Genomic DNA, 13,948 nt, shown 5'->3' with positions numbered 1-13,948 from the left:
ATCATCTCAAGAACAGATTTGATACCTTAGACATGAGTGACCGAAGACCAGAAGAGTTGTAAGATAATATTAAAAACATAATACAGGAAGAAAGCAAAAGGTCAGTAAGAAGAAAAGTACGAAGGAGAAGTCTAAACTGGATGTCAGAAAAACTCTAAACTTGTTCTATAGCCTAATGTTAAAGAAAATGGAAGAAATGAGGAGGTAAAAGAGCTAAACTGAAAATTTCAAAGAACAGCTTGAAAAGACAAGCTCAAGTATTATAACAAAATATGCAAAGACCTGGAGATAGAAAATCAAAAGATGGAAGGAATACACAGTCACTTTACGCAAAAGAAATGGATGATGTTCAACCATTATCAGAGACGGCATATGATCAAGATCCAATGTTACTGAAGGAACAAGTCCAAGGTGCATTGAAGGTAATGGCAAAGAACAAGTTCCCTGGAATTAATGGAACATAAATTGAAATCTTTCCACAAACTGATGCAGCACTTGAGGCACTCACTCATCTATGCCAAGAAATTTCGAAGACAGCTACCTGGCTATCTGGTTGGAAGAGATCCATATTTGAGATCATTCAAAAGAGATTATGCAATGGAATACAAAATCATTGAACAATATCATTAACATCACATGCAAGTAAAATCTTGCTAAAGATATTTCAAAAACAGCTGCAACATTACATTGACAGGGCACTGCCAGAGGCTCAAACCAGATTTAGATGACAATATAGAACAAGGGATATCACTGCTGACATCAAATGGATATTGAATGAAAGCAGAGAATTCAATAAAGATGTTTACCTGTGCTTTATTGAATATACAAATATATTCAACTGTATGTATCGTGACAAGCTATGGACAACATTGCACAGAATGAGTATTTCAGAACAGTTAATTGTGCTCATGAGGAACTTGTACATAGACTATGAGGTAGTCATTCGAACAGAACAAGGGAACATTAAGTGATTTTAAATTCAGGAAAGTTGTGTGCCAGCGTTGTATTATTTCACCATAGTTACCCATTCTATAAACTGAGCAAATAATCCTAGAAGTTTGGTTATATGAAAACAAATGTCACATCAGGATTGGAGGAAGACTCATTGGCAAGCTGTAATATGAAGATGATGCAATATTGCATCCTGAAAGTAAAGAAGACTTAAAATACTTACAGATAAAGATCGAAACCACAGCCTTTAGTATGAGTTGCATACCAATGTAAAGAAAACAAAAATTATCACCGCTGGGCCACTAAATAACTTTATGATAAATGGAGAAAAGATTGAAGTTGTTAAAGTCATCATTTGCCTTGAATCTATAGAACACTCATGGAAGCAGCAGTCAAGAATCCATACAATCTATTGTAAATGTTGTTAGGTGCCATCGAGTCAGTACCAACTCATAGCAACTTTATGCACAGCAGAACAAAATACTGCCCGATCCTGGGCCAACCTCACTACTGTTGCCACGCTTGAGCCCATTGAGGCTGCCACTTTGCCAATCCATCTCACTGGGGGTCTTCCTCTTTTTCTCGGGCCCTCCAACCTACCAAACATAATATCCTTCTCCAGTGACCACTCGCTCCTGACAATACGTCTGAAGTATGAGAGACGAAGTTTGGCCATCCTGACCTCCAAGAAGCACTCTGGCTGTATTTCTTCCAACACAGATCTGTTGTTCTTTTGGCAGCCCATAGCACTTTTACTATTCTCCTCCAACACCTTAATTCAAAAGCATCAATTCTTCCACTGTCTTCCTTATTCACTGTCCAGCTTTTCAATGCATATGAAGTTACTGAAAATACCATGGCTTGGGTCAGGCACACCTTAGTCTTCAAGCTGACATCTTTGATCTTCAACACTTTAAAAAGGTCTTGTGTAGCCAATTTGCCTAACAACACATCACTTGATTTCTTGATTGCTGCTTCCATGAGTGTTGATAGCTGATCCAAGAAGAATAAAGTCCTTGACAACTTCAATTTTTTCTCCGTTGATAAGAATGTTGTTTATTGGTCCAGTGGTGAGGATTTTTGTTTTCTTGACATTGAGATGCAATCCATACTGAAGTCTGTGCTCTTTGATCTTCATCAGTAAATATTTTAAGTCCTCCTCACTTTCAGCAAGCAAGATTGTATCATCTGCATATTGCATGTTGTTAATGAGTCTTCCTCCAATCCAGATGCCACATTTTTCTTCATATAACCCAGCTCCTCAATTATTTACTCAGCATATCGGTTGAATAAGTATGGTGAAAGAATACAACCCTGTCACACACCTTTCTTAATTTTAAACCATTCAGTGCTCCCATGTTCTGTTCGAACAAATACCTCTTGGTCCAGGTACAGATTCCCCATGAACACAATCAAGTGTTTCGGAATACTCATACTTCACAATGTTGTTCATAGCTTGTCATCGATCCACACAATTGAAAGCTTTTGCGTAGTCAATAAAGCACAGGTAAACATCTTTCTGATATTCTATGCTTTCAGCCAAGATCCATCAGACATCTGCAATGATATCCCTTGTTCCATGGCCTCTTATGAATCCAGCTTGAACCTCTGGAAGTTTTCTGTCAATGTATGCTTGTAGCTGTTTCTGTGTTACTTTTAGTAAAACTTTACTCACATGGGATATCAAAGATATTGCCTGATGATTTCCAAATTCATTGGGTCACCTTTCTTTGGAGTGGTCACAAATATGGATATCTTCCAATCAGTCGGCCAGATAGTTATCTTCCAAATTTCTTGGCATAGATGAGTGAGTGCTTCCTGTGCTGCCTCACTTTCTTTAAAGATTTCAATTTTTATCCCATAAGTTCCTAGTGCCTTGTTCTTTGCCAATTCCTTCAATGCACCTTGGACTTCTTCCTTCAGTATCATTGGCTCTTGATCACATGTTGCCTCTTGAAACGGTTGAGCAACAATTTCCTTTTGGTACAGTGACTCTGCGTATTCCTTCCATCTTCTCTTGAGTCCGTTCAGGCTTCCCTGTAGGCGCATGGATATTATCCTATCACAGGCAGCGTTGTACCTCATGACTGATCTGGATATGTTCTTTTTGACAATGAATGCAACACCATTCCTCTTCAATTTGTCATTCCCAGCATAGTAAACCATATGGTCATCAGATTCAAAATGGCCAATACCAGTCCATTTCACCTCACTAACGCCTAAGATATCAATGTTTATGTTTTCCATTTCATTTTGACAACTTCCAATTTTCCTTGATTCACACTTCGTGCATTCCATGTTCCGATTTTCTATGAATGTTTACAGCTGTTTCTCTTCATTTTGAGTTGTGTCCCACCAGCAAATGAAGGTCCCAAGGGCTTTACTCCTACAGGCTTTACTACATTTGCGTCATCACAGTCAACTCTACTTTGAGGAGGCAAATCTTCCCCAGTTGCATTTTGAGTTCCTTCTAACCTGCGGGACTCATTTTCTGGCACTATATCTGAAAGTGTTTCTCTGCTATCCATAAGGTTTTCAGTGATTAAATATTCAGAAGTAGTTTGTCACTCCTTCTTCCTAGTCTGTCTTTGTCTGGAAGCTCATCTGAAGCCTGTCCACCATGGGTGACCCTGCTGGTATTTAAAATACCAGTGGCATAGCTTCCAGAACCACAGCAAGCACGTCTGTCAGTTTGTCGTGAAATGTATTACATTAGGCATATCCTCTACACAAGACATCTTTAAAGTGTTCAAGAGCAAAAATGTAGGTTTGAAGACTAAGGTGCACTCAAGCCATGGTATTTTCAATAGCTTAATAAGCATGTGAATGTTAGACAATGAATAAGGAATAATTCATGCATTTGAATTTTGGTGTTGGGTACAAATATTGAAAGTCCCATGGTCTGATAGAAGAACAAATAAATCTGTATTAGAAGAAGTACAGCCAGAATGCTCCTTAGAAGTCAAGATTGTGAGACTCTCATGCTTCAGACATATCAGGAAAGACCAGTCCCTGGAGAAGGACATCATGCTAGGAAAAGGAGAGGATCAGCAAAAAAGAGGAGCCCCCTCACTGGGATAGATTGGCCCAGTGACAGCAGTAAAGGGCTCAGGCTTAGCAATGATTGTGAGCACGACATAGGACAGGGCAGTGTTTCATTCTGTTGGATATAATGTTGGTATGAGTCACAACCTACTCAACTGCATTTAACAACAACAGTAAAAATTAAGGAAGTTCCTAGGTTGTACAAATGGCTGAACACTAGATTTCTAGTCAAAAGATTGGCAGTTCAAATCTACCCAGAGTCACCATGAAAGTAAGGTCTGATTACATGTTCCGAATATTTACATCCCTGAAAACTCTATGGAGTTTTCTTAAATACGTGGGGGTGCCATGAGTTAAAATCAATTGAACAGCAAATATCATCAGCAAAGTTGAAAGTGGGAATGATATAAAAATATAGAAATCAGTACAAAATAAATTTTAGACATAAATATTTTTAATCTGGCTGTGTGGCTATCTTGAACACTTTAAATTCTTACTGCAATCAGATAAAATTATTTTACCCTGCCAGTAGTTCAGGGTGGAAAAGTGCTTGCATATAGAGAAAACAGTCCAACCAAGCACCATACCATAAAGGAGTGAAAGGGTGCCCAAAAAATCAGTCACAAGCAAATCATCGTTATTACAGTGGAGGTTATAGAAGTGGGATTGTTGCTGATCTTAATGAGTCTAGAAAGAAAATAAGGAACCAAATCATGTACCAAGGAAACTACTCAAAAGCTATGGAACTGATTACCTGCTCAACTGCAGTTCAGAGAAGAGAACTAAATGGGATGCAGTGCATGGGGAAGACTCTTGTCTGTAAGTGGAATTTTAGTATTTCTATTAAAGAGAGAAAGCAACAACGGAACAGGACTGCATGGTCTTATTTTTCATTGCTTTTCCCCCACCATCAAGCTTCAGGGTTTTCTATTTGCACTGCTTCCAAAATGGATATGAGTCAAACTCTTATCACTTGAGTTTTAAGTAGATTTTACAAATTTGTCAGCAAAGTAACAAATTTGGAATGCATGACTGTCAATTGCAAGATTTATTGAGTTACTTAACTGTTTTAATTCAGAAAATGTATCTTTAGCTAGCCAGAACCAAAACTCAGAAGAAGAAGTTTGGGGAAATATAAACCATGATGTTTTCCTATCCCAGACCAGTTTTTAGCCAATCAGAAAGAAAGAGAGAATTGTAGAGAAGTTGTTAATATTTAGATGCCCTAAAAAGGTCTCTGAGAAGAGGCTTAATGAGCATTACTGAATCAAGTTCCAATTTGAGAAAGAGAAATATAAGTGCAGCAAAAATCATGAAGAGAAAATACCATTGTTTCAGATTGTAGCTCAGGCGATAAAAGACTTGTAGAGAAAGCTACTGTCTCCTGAATGACTGCCTAACAATTTCTAGACACTGAGTCTGTAAACAGCTTCACAGAGTTTTGGTCACTCCAGGATGTTCCTAAGAAAACATCCACAGATCCCACCCAACCAAGAGCCTTTTGAAAAGATTGGAAAGACTGAAGAGTTAAAGTTGAAGCAGAAAAGATGCAAAGTGTGTGGAACTGACATGGAGACAATAAGGAGACCACGGGCATGAGCTATGTTCATGACCTAGTGGGGTGTTACACTCCAGTGGAGGCAAAAAGGGCAGAGAATGATCATGAACCCACTGCTCCCACTATCAACAATAACCGGGCTCTTTATAAAGTTCACCTAAAGCCCTGATGCCCTGAAAAAAAAAATAAAGGAGAAGATAGGTCTGGACACGTTAACCAGAAACGAAACAAAACACTTTGGTTTAAGTGCTAAACTGAAAATGAGTTCCCTTAGGTTACAGGCTCTACTAGCAAATCCTTAAATCCTTTAAGCTAAGGTGAGTTGTTAAAGCAAAAGAAAAATATGAAATAATTTCTTGCTTATGTGAATTTATAACTTGAGAGAAATTTATATCCGCTACCAGTGGTTGTGACCTGGTACCACAAGGACTCAACATGTAGTTCACAGGTGCACTGTTGACAGCAAAGTCTCTGGTCAGGGTCAATTTACTTCAAGGGCAGAGTCATTTTCTGTATGAGAAGGGGCAGGCAAATCATTTCATGAGAGCTTATTTTTATAGTACAACACCCTCTTGGAGTCCTGGCGTGGCAATGAGGGTTAATGTCCTGGACTGCAAGGTCATTTAAACTGAAAGGTCAGTAGTTCAAGCTCACCAGCCACTCCTTGTAAACCCTATACAGGATCCCTATTTTTGAGAACTTAACTTAATTCAATGGCACTTAACAACAACAGCCTCTTGGAGTCCCTGAGTCATGGAAATAGTTAAAATACTGTTGTTGTTGTTGTTGTTGTTGTTGTTGTTGTTGTCGTTAAGTGTTACTGAGTTGTTTTTAACCCATAATGACTCTGTATAAGGTTTCCAAGGAGTAGTTGGTGAGTTTGAATACCAATCTTGCAGTTCAAATGACTTTGCAGTCCAGTGCATTAACCCACAGTGCCACACCAGGACTCAGTTAATATGTTAGACATCTCAAAAGGATGACAGTTTGAGTCCACCCACAGGAATCTCAAAAGAAAGGCCTGGTGATTTAATTCTTTTAAAACAAAACAAAACACCATTGGCAATGCTCTGGAGTACAGCTCTACTCAGAGATACATGGAGTCAGCATAAGTTGGAGTTGGCAGTAGCTGACACCCTACCATCTGAATTTCTAGGAGAACCAGGGAATTATCTATGTAGTGAGGGAAAGTCAGTCCCCAATAGTATCATTTCAGGGAGTTTGATCCCAAAACATGGCAGGTGAGGAACTCCTTCTCAGGTATTTCTAAGGATCTAAGCTCTATTGAAGACTTTTCAATCATCTCAAAATTTTTTTCTTGAGGACAGATCAAGAACAATTGTATCATCCCCTTCCATCCCAGTCCTATGTACTAAGTCCTACAAACTTCTACAATCTAAAATAACTTTCTTTTCTTTCTTTCAAATATCTGACTGCTGTAATTAATAGCTTTAAAGGTTATTAAGTTGTTAAGTGCCATCAAGTTGATTCCAACTAATAGCAACCTTGTATAGGGTTTCCAAGGAGCAACTAGTGAGTTTGAATCTCCAACCTTGTGGTTCAAACCCACCTTACAGTCCAATGCTTTATCCCACAGCTCCACACCAGGACCCAATTTAAGAAGTTAAAGCTGCCAAGTTGGCCCTATTTTTCTTACCATATCATTTCTCCTCTGAGAGCATTGCAGGTTCAGTGGTAGAATTCTCACCTTCCATGTACAGAAGTAAGTTTGATTCTAAGTCAATATGCCTCATAAAGAACCTTCTCCCATATGTCAGAGGAAGCTAGCAAGAAAGGCCAGATCATCTACTTCCTAAACTCAGTACCAGAGAATCCAGTTGCTGGCATAAATTTAATTCACATTTGATCATGGGACTGGCACAGATCAGACAGTGTTTCCTTCTGTTGTACATGTGATTGCCATGAGTTAGAGATAGAATCAATGTCATGTAACAACAGCATAAGAAAACAAGGGGTTATAAGGCATGCATTCAAGTGTACACAGAAGCTAAAATATAGTAGATGTGAGTGCATAGATCTTCCAGACCCCAGGTGTGGAGCAAAGACTACAAGGCAGAACTAGAGAGTCAAAAATGGCAAAGAGATGAAGAAAACATGACATTAAAAGGAGTCAGGAGAGCCTTTCCGCGCTACCTGGAAAAGGGTCCATACGACGTTGTTCTGGGTTCCTGTCGTAACTTAAAGGGGAAACTTTCACAATGTCCGGAGCCCTTGATGTCCTGCAAATGAAGGAGGAGGATGTCCTCAAATTCCTAGCAGCAGGAATCCACTTAGGTGGCACCAACCTTGACTTCCACATGGAACAGTACATCTACAAAAGGAAAAGTGATGGCATCTATATCATAAATCTGAAGAGGACCTGGGAGAAGCTTCTGTTGGCAGCTCAGACCATTGTGGCCATTGAAAACCCAGCTGATGTCAGTGCCATATCCTCCAGGAATACCCGCCAGAGAGCTGTGCTGAAGTTTGCTGCTGCCACTAGAGCCACTCCTGTTGCTGGGCACTTCACTCCAAGAACCTTCACGAATCAGATCCAGGCAGCCTTCCGGGAACCACGGCCTCTGGTGGTTACTGTTCCCAGGGCTGACCACCAACCTCTCACAGAAGTATCTTATGTTAATTTGCCCACCATTGCTCTGTGCAACATAGATTCTCCTCTGCACTCCGTAGACACTGCCATCCCATGTAACAAGGGAGCTTATTCAGTGGGTCTGATGTGGTGGATGCTGGATCGGTAAATTCTGCGCATGCGTGGCACCATCTCCAGGAAGCACCCGTGAGAAGTCAGGCCTGCCCTCTATTTCTACAAAGATTTCGAGAGATTGAAAAGGAAGAGCAGGCCTCTGCTGAAAAGGCTGTGACCAAGGAAGAATTTCAGGGCGAATGGACTGCGCCTGCTCCTGAATTCACTGCTGCCCAGCCGGAGGTCGCAGACTGGTCTGAAGGCGTCAGGTGCCCTCTGTGCCCATTCAGCAGTTCCCTACTGAAGACTGGAGCGCTCAACCTGCAACTGAAGACTGGTCCGCAGCTCCCACTGCTCAGGCCACTGAGTGGGTAGGAGCAAACACTGAGTGGTCTTAAGCTGTTCTTTAATTCTCTTAGAAAATGGAAATAAGGTTGATGGAAAATAAACATAGATTTCTAAGGGAAAAAAAAAAAAGGAGTCAGGAGAAGTGAGTCAGTGGAGTCCATTTCTGTAGTCAGAGGGAAGGAGAAAAAGGGTTGTAGGGAACTAGATTAAGCATGAACAGTGTAGGAAATGAGTTGGGCAAGGAGTGGCTATAGGGTCATGGTAGAGATAAGAGTGGATAATCACACTTGCAGAAAGTTTTACTCGAATATCTACATTTTCTTCACCCTAAAATTTATGGCACAGACCCAGGAGATGAAAATCAGGTGTTACATTCACTTCACAATTCAATATAACCATTAGTCTGGAAGCTAATGTGGTGACCAACTCTCACATTTCTGATTCACTTTTTTAAAATTTCCAAGGATTGGTGCCTTAAACTTGACCTAAGAATTCCAAATGAAGGCCAGAAATTGATAATACTGGACAGTTTGGGCAGTTAATGCTGCCTAAACTTTCAGTTTTAGAATGTAAGAATCTCACACAAATATGGTGCACACACACATAACTACTCCAAGAATCTCCCTGCTCCTGTCTTCATATAACTAATGAGAAATGATTCAAACCATATCTAATTTTAAAAGATTATAAATAATCCTGTGAAGAAGCAAAACACTTGTCCAGATAGGTAAAAGGGCTTTCCAAAGACTTAATGCTTGCAAATCTATGAATAAGATTCTTTGGTCCCTATTTCAAAGGACCACTGGTGGCACACTGGCCTATTAATTGCAAGATCAGAGGTTCAAATCCTCAAATCACTCTATTTGCTTTTGTAAAGATTTATAGTCTCAGAAACCCTGTAGAGAAGCTCTAATCTGTTTTGTATGATCCCAGTGAGTCAGAATCCATTAGCCAGCAGTGGATGGTCCCTATTTCTAAAACAGTTCCCTGACTCTAGGCAAGTCTAAAATTTGTTGAACAGTTTGCACTTTTGCACAAATTTTAAAGATGTAAATTCATAACTTTTTTCATTGTTGTTAAAAAAAAAAAATCCATTCAGATGCCTTCATACAATTATGGTAATAATTTGACCATGCCATAAAAAAAATAATAATTCCATTATTTCTCTGTAATCTCCTCCCTGGGTATTCTTACATATTACTGAAAAAAAATATATTTTTAAAAAGAACTTCAAATCATAGCTTTCCTTTAAACTATAGCTGATCTCTACTTAAAATGAGAAGTTTTACAGTTATAAAATGGCGATAATATTATTCACATCCTTTTTACTGCCATGCATAATTTGAAAGAGTGTTACACAGTGTCACAGAACATTTTTAGTGTCTTTGGATAAGGAGCCTAATATATTAAAGGGAGAAACCTATACCAAGTGTAAGATTTGTATTCTATTATTAGCTAGGTCAGAGCATCTAATAAATCATTTGTCATAAATCCTTGAATGCATGAGTCTTAATATGTTAATACTCCTGTAACAAAAATACCACAAGTGGATGCCCTTAGTGAACAGAAATATATATTCTCATAGTCTGTAGGCCGGAAGTCAGAGATCAAAGCATGAAGGCTATCTATCCCTGTCCACTAGGAGGATGGGTGAGGGATGGAAATCCTTTTCTCAGCTTCTTTAGTGTTCTTGGTGTTTCCTAGAGATCCCCATGTGGGACCTATCTCTCCCCCATTCATATTTGCTTGCTTCTGTGCCTAATCTGCTCTTTTGTTTCTCAAAAGTGAGTAGGTTTAAAATACACCCTACACTGATATGGTTTCATTGATGTAACAAAGAAAACCCTAATCTCATACAGGATTACATCCATGGGTACATGAGTTAGTGAAACAAAACATATTTTCAAGAGACACAATTCAATCCATAACAGTATTTATCCTACATGTACCAATGAATGGAAGAAATGAATGCATTAATGCTAATGAAAACTCAATATGATATTCAAAAAGTGTATTGCTGCATTTGCCACTAGTAAAGATAACTTTGCCTGGATTCTTTTGATATTGTGAGTTCAACTCAAATTCTAGCACAAAACTTTTCCTGTAGCTTAACAAAGGAAAAACAACAACAACAACACTAAAAACACTCTTCATTCCTGGACCCTTTTATCTGAACCTGTTTCTTTTAGGTACAACACAAAAAGAATTTGACAAGCTGCTCCTACCCCTACAGAGAAACATTTGTAATATAAGGATGAAGGTATAAAGAGAGAAGAAATGGCTATCCAGGCTCACACTAGCACCAAGGAACAAAATATTCAGGGTTAATCTAGAGGAGGGGCCATGCAGTCAGCAATTATAAAGAGAAACAAGTCAAAGGGGAAGGTAATGGAAAGCAAAGACAGGCCAGAGAAGGAAAGGAAAGGAGGTTTCAGGGCAATACGCCACAGACACCTACTGCAGAAGTGAAGAAGAAGGATGAATTTCTGCAAAACCAAAATAAACCAGCAAGTCCCCCTTCCTTTAAAGCCAGGGTGCTACCTACCATTGTTGTTGTTGTTGTTGTTATGTGCCGTGGAGTCATAGTGACCCTGTACAGGGTTTCCGAGGCTGTAAATCTTTACGGGAGCAGAAAGCCTCATCTTTCTCCTGCGGAACAGCTGGTAGTTTCGAACTGCTGACCTTGAGGTTCGCAGCCCGATTCGTACCTACCATTCTAGTTGCAATTAAAGCTGCAGTCTCTAATACATTAACTTCTGTTTGTTGGTTTCCTATTCCTAAAAGGAAAATGACTTCAACTCCTCTCTCTTTCTCTCCTGGTGTGGCACTGTGGGTTCATACTCTGGACTGCAAGGTCTGCTTGAACTTCGAGGTCAGTGGTTCAACCTCACCATCTGCTCCTTGGAAATGCTAGACAGAGTCACTATGAGTTGCAACCAACTCAATGGCACTTAACAAACAGCAACAGTACACACACTCACACACACCAAAAAAACAATGGATATTGTCAGGAACAACGAGAATGTCAGTAACATATTTTATGGCTATATAATTCATTTGCAAATGAATTTTCTCCTAAATTTCTCACTGTAATAGACTATGAAAAGGATCTAGTATTGTTCACTTTATACAGATAAAGAAACTGAATCACAGAGTAAATAACCATCTCACACAGTATAATCCAGCTACTAAACAGAATTGTTATTGTTGTTAAGTGTTGTTGAGTTGATTCCGACTCATAGTGAGCCTGTATAGGGTTTCCAAGGAGTGGCTGGTGGGTTTGAACCACTGATCTTGAGGTTAGCAGTTCAGTGCTTATCCAACAGCACAACAGCAGGATTTAAACTCCAGCACTCTAACACTGGAGCTCAGCTGTCACAATGGTATATCATTCCAATACTAATCAACGTGTTGGTGGTTCAAACCCATGATCTGCTACACAGAAGGATGAAACAGTCTGCTTCCTTAAAGATTTCAGCCTATGAAGAGCCTATGAAGAGTCTATACTCTGTCCTACAGGGTCACTAAGAGAATCAACTCAACAGCTATGAATTCTTTTCAGCTTTTTATTCTGACACCAAGGCCTAATTCCCAACTCTAATATGTTGTTAAGTGCCGTCAAGTTTGTTCTGACCCATAGCAACCCTGTATAGGATTTCCAAGGAGCCACTGGTGAGAATGAATCGCCGACCTTGCAGTTCAAATGGCTTTGCAAGCTGGCACATTAACCCACAGCATTACACCAGGACTCCAAAACTCCTGTCAGTTTGCCGCACTGTAGTGGCTTGTGTGTTGCTATGATGCTGGAAGCTATGCCATTGGTATTTAAAATACTAGCAGTGTACAACCATGGTGTACAGTTTCAGCTGAGTTTCCACAATAAGACAGGCAAGGAAGAAGAGGCAGACTACTTTTGAATGTTTATCCACTGAAAAGATTATGAACAGAAGTGGAACACTGTCAGAGAGCGCTGTAATATTGGATATTGAAACATGCTAAATAGCACCAGACTATTGCCAGATATATTGAAGGAAGATGAGTCCTTCAGGTTAGAAGGCACTCAATGTGACTGGTAAAGAGCTGTCTCTTCAAAATAGAGTTGACCGTGATGACATGAATGGAATAAAGTTGTTGGGACCTTCATATGCTGTTGGGGCACAACTCAAAATGAAGATAAACAGGTATAAAATCCATTAATCATCAGAGCATGAAATATACAAAGAATGAATCTACAAAATTTGGAAATTGTGACAGATGAAATGGAAAGCATAAAGATGATATCCTAGGCATTAGTATATGCAAAAATGGGCTGGTATTGGCCATTATGAACTTGGCAATCACATGGTTCAGTATGCCAAGAATGACAAATAGAAGAGGAATGGCATCACATTCATCATCAAAAAGAACATATCACTGTTGATGATAGGATACTATCCACAGGCTTACAAGGAAAGCCAGTTAAAACAGTTATTATTCAAATGTACAAAACAACCACTAAAGTAAGCTTTGAAGAAATTGAAAAATTCAATCAACTTTTTCAGTCTGAAATTCATCAAACATGAAATCAATATACACTGATAATTACTGGTGATTGGAATGCAGAAGTTGGAAGGATCAGCCATTAGAAAATATGATCTTGGAGACAGAAATGACGCTGCAGATCACATGCTAGAATTTTGCAAGATCAATGACTTATTCACTGAAATATCTTTTTAAACAACATAATAGATGACTACAGACATGGGTCTCACCAGAAGGAATACACAGAAATCAAATTGACTATATCTATTGGCAAAGAGTGTAGAAAAGCTCCATTCATCATCCAAAATAAGGCAGGGGTAGACTGTAGAAAAGACTATCAATTGCTTACATGCAAATTCAGTCTCAGCCTGAAAAAATTAAAACAAGCCCATAAGGGTCAAAATTTGACCTTGAGCATATCAAATCTGAATTTAGAGATCATCACAAAAAAATATTTGGTATGTTAGACACTAATGAGCAAAAACCACAATAGTTGTGGGATGACATAAAGAACATCATACAGAAGAAAGCAAAATGTCATTATGAAGAACAGGAATAAGGAATAGACCAAAGTGGATGTCAGAAGAGACTCTGAAACTTGTTATCCAGATTTTAAAGTAAATGGAAGAAATGAAGAAGTAAAAGAACTGAACAGAAAATTTCAAAGGGCAACTAAAGAAGATAAATCCAAGAATTATAATGAAATGTGCAAAGACCTAGAGTTAAAAAAACAAAGAGGAATAACATACTCACTACTTCTTAAGTTGAAAGTACTGAAGGAAAAAAATCTAGCCTCAAGTATCAATATTGAAGGATTATCT

General features: G+C 39.0%; 1 protein-coding gene and 1 pseudogene across 1 annotated transcript in view; both read left to right on the top strand.

Moving 5' to 3' along the window:
• GRIK1 (glutamate receptor, ionotropic, kainate 1) overlaps window positions 1-13,948 on the top strand; it is an 828,690-nt gene that overhangs the window by 804,464 nt on the left and 10,278 nt on the right. The gene's annotated exons all lie outside the window — the stretch shown is intronic.
• LOC102815946 lies at window positions 7,774-8,656 on the top strand (annotated as a pseudogene).

Source organism: Chrysochloris asiatica, unplaced genomic scaffold (assembly GCF_000296735.1).
Source record: "Chrysochloris asiatica unplaced genomic scaffold, ChrAsi1.0 scaffold00049, whole genome shotgun sequence".
Lineage (NCBI taxonomy): Eukaryota > Metazoa > Chordata > Mammalia > Afrosoricida > Chrysochloridae > Chrysochloris > Chrysochloris asiatica.
Note: the sequence above shows the minus strand (reverse complement) of the source record. Positions and strands in the feature narration are given on the sequence as shown.